General features: G+C 40.5%; 1 protein-coding gene across 2 annotated transcripts in view; it reads left to right on the top strand.

Annotated features, from left to right (window-relative positions):
• Positions 1-1,808: 1,808 nt before the first annotated feature.
• The window catches only part of PTN (pleiotrophin), a 99,397-nt gene continuing 95,205 nt past the window's right edge, over positions 1,809-6,000 (top strand). Inside the window, exon 1 of one of the 2 annotated variants that reach the window (XM_081283774.1) lies at positions 1,809-2,109. The gene's annotated coding sequence lies outside the window, so the exon portion shown is untranslated. The remainder of the gene's footprint in view (positions 2,110-6,000) is intronic. The other variant, XM_081283773.1, reaches the window with a different exon arrangement.

Genomic DNA, 6,000 nt, shown 5'->3' with positions numbered 1-6,000 from the left:
AAATGGTTGTCGCATGTAGCTCTGGTAGACGTGAAGGTAAAGTTCAGGAAGAGAAAAAGAAAAGATACCCTTTATTTAATGGCCTTGGAGCTCCATTCTTGTAAAGAGATAGGAAATGCTGAGACATCTCTTTCAATAAAGGATCTGGGAAAAATAATAAAAAATGAGTATATGCCCTGCTATGTGATTTATATAGGTGCAGCAGGATTAAAACAAAGATTGTTTGCTTCTTGGGGAAAATGTAATCATAAAAGAAAAGTATATAACCTAAAGTCTAAGATTAGATGGAAGAGAATTTGTTATATTGATATGTTTATTTATTTATTTCCTTTGGGGGTAATTATGTGTGGAGAATTGAGAATTTGATTGGGGCTGTAAATAAATATAGACTTTTATTATTTTTTTGTATTAAGTCTCTTTACCACTGAGCTACATGTCCAGTCTTTTTTTTTCTTTTCTCTTTCTTTCTTTCCTTTTTTTTTTTTTTTTTTTTTTTTTTAAGACAGGCTCTCAATAAGTTGTTGAGAGCCTCCCTAATTTACTGAGTCTGGCTTCAAACTTGCCATCCTCCTGACTCAGTCTCCTGTGTTGCTGGGATTATAGATGTGTGCCACCTCACCTGACTGTAAATAAAATCTTGATGCTTCCTCTTTTGATTGATAGGTTGATTGATTTATTAAAGCTCTACTTGCAGGAACAGGACATCTGTCCAGGTAGCAGTCAATAGAAGACTATCTGCCATGAAAAAAAAAATGCCCCTAATTTGGGGATTTAGGAATGGTCCTAAGAAATGTAAATTTTAGTTATATACAGGGCTTAATAAGCACTTGTCGAGTTGAATCCAAGAGATGCAAACTCAGAACTATGGGAAATGGAAGTATATTCTACAACTAATTTGAGGGTGGCAGCTAATAAACTGAAAGGAAATAAAAGGTGCAAGCCGAGGAGCAGGAAAGAACTAATGAATGAGGTTAAAATTTCAATACTTACATTTTGAAAATGTTTGGGTAAATACGTTTTATGCTTCCTAATCATTTTTATAATTTATCTCATTTATATCATAGATACTGGTCTATGGGAGACTCATTGGACCCTAGATCTATTACTTTAGTCTTTTTCTTCAACTAAAAGAAATGCAAGTTCCAGAAAGATAGGATCTCCAACCTCTGCATTTTACAAACCTCAAAGTTTGAGCCCCTTGGATTAATCCCCTGAATTCTTGAGTGCTGCAGAATCATGTCACTAAATAGGTCACTAGAGGCACCAGGAAGCCCCAAAAGGAAAAAGCTCCCTAAAGGGAAGTGGCACTTAATTGGGAACTTTCAGAGATCTGCCACTCTTTGTGACAATCCAGAAAAAGTACTTCGCAGGTTTTGTGACTGCAGGTGGGCTGCGACTGACAGCTGAAATTAACTGGGGCTCCGTGCAGGGAGGGCGGTTGTCAGGGGGGAGGAAGGAGCGGCTGGATTTGAAGACTGTGTTTTTTCATCTCGAATATCATCCTTTCAATTGTGCAAATCCCAAACTCAGCTAAAATGCCATCGATTGTCCCTTTAAGGCATCCTACTCGGTAAACAGGAGCAGGCACCCATAGAAAGAATAGGTCGTGCATGGAGTTTGGAAAAGAAATATCGTGTTGGGGCTCTGCTTAAAACAAAACCATCTTGCATCTCCTGGCCTCTTGGTTCAAGTCCCTTTTCGTGCTCCGTGGGGAGAGACTGCCCCTGGAGTATTCTGCTTTTAATAAGCTTCCCAATCAGCTCCCGGGCCAAAGCGCTCTCCCTCCCTCGCCCAGCCTGCGTCCTCTCATCCCTCCCCTTCTCCGTTTCCCTTCCGTCCCCTCCCAGTCAGGGAGTAATTGAGTCAAAGGCAGGATCAGGTTCCCCGCCTTCCAGTCCAAAAATCCCGCCAAGGGAGCCCCAGAGCGTAGGAAAATCCAAAGTGGAGAGAGGAGAAGAAAGAAGCCAGAGCCATCCGTCCAGGAGGAGCAGAGCCGAAGCCGCCCAGGCGGGAGCAGAGCGAGCCCTACCTGGACTCCGCCGCGGCAGACAGACCTCGCCCCGTGCAACAAAGGCAGCCTGCGCGCCCCGAGGACATCTGCAACTCAAAGTAAGTGAGAGGGAACCGCGATCCCTCCCTGGGGTCTCCGATCCCGGTGCCACTTCGGGCCGCCAGCGGATGATGGTGGTAGGAGTGAGAGAGAGGCTGCCTGGTGCCTTTGCTCTCAACACTGACTTGCTCCAGAGGCAACCCGAGGCTTATTTGGGGGGATCCGGATCAGGCTGGTTAGGGTGCTCTTGGATGAGAGGAAGGGAAGCGTTTGCAATGTTAAGCGAGCTTGTGTGGGGCCTGGGGATGGTGTCCTAGCTACCTGCTGGGGAACACGCTGGTGTGGGCCCTAGAGAGAACAGTTCCCAAAACCTGGAGCTTTGGTAGGTGTGTCTGAGGCTGGTAGTCTGAGAGGGAGGGAGAGAGGGAATGAGAGGGAGAGGGAGAGGGAGAGGGAGGGAAAGAGAGAGAGATGTCTCTTTCCCCCATTTCCTCTTTGCTTCTCTGGATGCCCCAGAGTTTGCAACCCATGTCTCTTGGTTGGCATTTCTAGGTGTGGTGCAGGGGCTGGTTGGTCCTGGTGCCTGCTGACACAGCACATCTCCAGGGCTGCTGGCTGACACTCCTGGACTTGCTTGGTAGTCCAGAAATGGTTCAGTCCAAAGTTTCAAAGACACACCTTGAATCCCATCTCTCATTTGAATGCTAATTTTAATAACCACCCTGCACACAGGCACTTGAACTTTTAATTTCACCCACATAAACCTGGGGTGCGTTGTTTTCCAATTTGCCAGATACTTAGGATTTCAGAGTTGATGCTTTTAATAAGTTAAAATATTTTTTTTTTTAAAGGGTGAAACATGAACCTGAACACACACACACACACACACACACACACACACTCACACACACATGCTCACATACCATACCTTTCTCTGTGGGTGGGCCATGAGAAAGGGAATGAATAATGTGATGTCCTAGTCTTTTAGCATTTCTTGCATCTCTCCTAAAGTGTTGTCAGGCATTTTGCTCCTGCATTGAGAGAGAGAGAGAGAGAGAGAGAGAGAGAGAGAGAGAGAGAGAGAGAGAGAGAGAGAATTGGAGGGAAGGGCCTGGGAGGAGATTTAGGAACTACCAAGAGAAGCTTTTGAACTAATAACATAATGGAGTAATTTCCTGATCCTAGACAAATGTGGAATTGATGAAAGAGCAGAGCCCATTTTAGCCTTTTGATCATCTGGGAATGAATTGATTTGCAGAAAATTAAAAGGTAATGGGAGTGAAACAAAAGAGAAGTCTGCCAATATAGGAAATAAAACTTGTATTTGCCATCTTCCTTATTTTCCTTTTTAGTAAATTATGTGCTTTAAAGACCAAATCATCAAAAACAGAGTGCAGTTCAATTCAAAGGTAATTATGGGGGAATAGTATCTTTTTCTCCCTCTTGGAACCTGAGATATTTGTACCAGAGGTTGAGATGTTTTAATTATTTTATTTTTTAGAAAACCATAGTGCTATTCTTTTGTGCTTTATGTTTTTGAAAATGTACTTTAAGTCTTTAGATGGTGACCTTCCTTCTCCTACCGCTCATGAATCTTCTTCAGGACATTTGCCCCCTATTTAGTGAACAACCTTAAGAGGGAGCCCACTCCTGAAGCCAATATGTACCACCTTAGATGCTGGATTCTAACCATGTGCTTGTGGGAACAAATGTATCTTTTTTCAAAGGTGCAGCTATGACAGAAATGAAACTACTGTGAACATATGGCTTTTTAATTATCTGGCTATTAAATGAGATATCATAGAGAATGGGAATAATAAAATATATCTGACTATATATTGTATAATATATCTTTTATAAAATATATAATGCTATGTTTTCCTGGGTCTCTTTCTATGAAATTTGGAATAATAAACTTAGTAATTTATTGGAAGTTTTCATGTCCCTTATTTGGTCTTCACATACAGCAATTTATAACAAGATCTGCATTTTTAAATTTTGTGGGCATTTTAAAAAATTATTATTCTACATAAGTCAATGCCCAACTTTGAATTTTCATAAAACCTAATCATTGAAAAGAACATAAGAGAAATAAGATCCCCAAACACTTCAATCATTTTCATCGGTGAAATCAAATATTTTGGGCTTAAATGTTTAATTTTCCTTTGAAGATATTCTTGCTTTCTCACCTAGATGACATTCTCAGGTGAATTCTGATCAGACTTTTAATTGTGATATGGGGATTTTATTACTGCTCAAAATTTCCCCAGCAAACTGACTTAGCTGGCTTGTTCAAAATGGTTTTACGAGTTAAAGGTACATTGAGAGTCAGAAGTCAGAATATAAGATACAGTTTTGCAAACACTGAACATAGTGACAAGGGGAGTTGTCCTTGATTTCTCTTGGGGGGGGAGCGTGATGTCTAAATTGAGACCATCTGGGACCATGCAAATGTGCTCCCCCATCTCACACAACTTCGAGGTGTGGTTTGCTCTGCAGCCCCTGCTCACCAAGAGCCTTCAGCTGCCTTAGCTCATGCTTTGCTTAGTTGAGCTTCTCCATAAAGTTCAGGATGTTTTCTCCTCTGGTTGATATTCTAATAAATAAATGGAAAAGCTGCTGTGTCCTCCTGGCATCAGGCCAGGCCATTGCCTAGGAGTGGAGGTCAAGTAATATGCAGATAGGGGACTTCTTTTTACAAGCTTGGACTACTTTTTTCTACCCAGAGTCATTTGGCTTCAGTGGAATTTGGGCCACGGCCTCACTTTGGAAAGCTTGTTCTCCATTCCTGATGTTTATGGCCAATTCAAGTTTCTACCCACTGGGTCATTTTTCCATCCATTTCAGGTTCAGTCTTATATGTGCTGAAATTTTCATGGTATCATTAGGATCCTTCTAGATTGTAAAATTTAACAATCTTTTTATAAACATTTTGGGTTCTGTAGGTTAAAAAGATAGTTATGATGAAACATTGTTAAAGGACATTATAATTATGGTAATATTATGGATTTATCATATAGGTAACAATCACCATAAATCTCTCTGTCTTAAGGATAGGCAAGAAATCCAGTGATGGTTCATGTTTGAAATATTTTGAGAAATAAAATTTAATTACTTCTAGCATTCTTTATTCATCATGGTGAGTTTCCTAAAAGCAGAATTCTTAGATTCTTAAGCTTCATACATACTGTAACAATAATAACAAAGGAAATCTATTTTTGCATATTAATCTTGAAAGAAGTGAGTGATAGTAACTAACAATTGAGCTCTTTGTTCTCAGAGTTACTTCTAGCCTAAATCTGTTTTCAGTACCAATTCGCTCTCTTCCTACTCAACTAGACTTTTCCACTTTTGATTCAGGGACTGGTAAGGTCTGCTTACACTCTTATCACTGCAGTAGAGTTGGCTTCATTCTCTTCCTGGATTCCTAACTTTAGCAGAGAGCCTCACTAGGGTTGCTCATCTCCATCTCAACCTCCCAGCTCCATCCAGACAATGCAGTTCTTCTTGGTGCTGTGGCCAATTTAACCATATTTATTATACACATGTTGGGGTGCCTGATGCCGTGCTGAACAACGTAGCATATTTAAGAAATACAACACAGCTTCTTTTCTCAGAAACTTAGTTATTTTTTTAAAAAATTTAACTTGAAATTATTTTTAATTTTTTATCAATTTATTTATTTATTTTAACTAGGTATATATGATAGCAGAATGCATTTTGATTCATTGTACACAATTGCAGCACGAGTTTTCGCTTCCCTGATTGTACACCATGTAGCATCACACTATTTGTGCAGTCATGCGTGTACCTGGGGTAATGATGTCCATCTCTTTCCACCATCTTGAGACTCACAGTTTTATAACTTTAGACACTCTGTGTTTGGCAGGAGGTGCTAACTTGTGAAATCCTTTTATAGAAACTCTTAAAATAGATTTCCAACAAACTCC

Source organism: Spermophilus citellus, assembly GCF_964194105.1.
Source record: "Spermophilus citellus genome assembly, chromosome: 3".
Lineage (NCBI taxonomy): Eukaryota > Metazoa > Chordata > Mammalia > Rodentia > Sciuridae > Spermophilus > Spermophilus citellus.
Note: the sequence above shows the minus strand (reverse complement) of the source record. Positions and strands in the feature narration are given on the sequence as shown.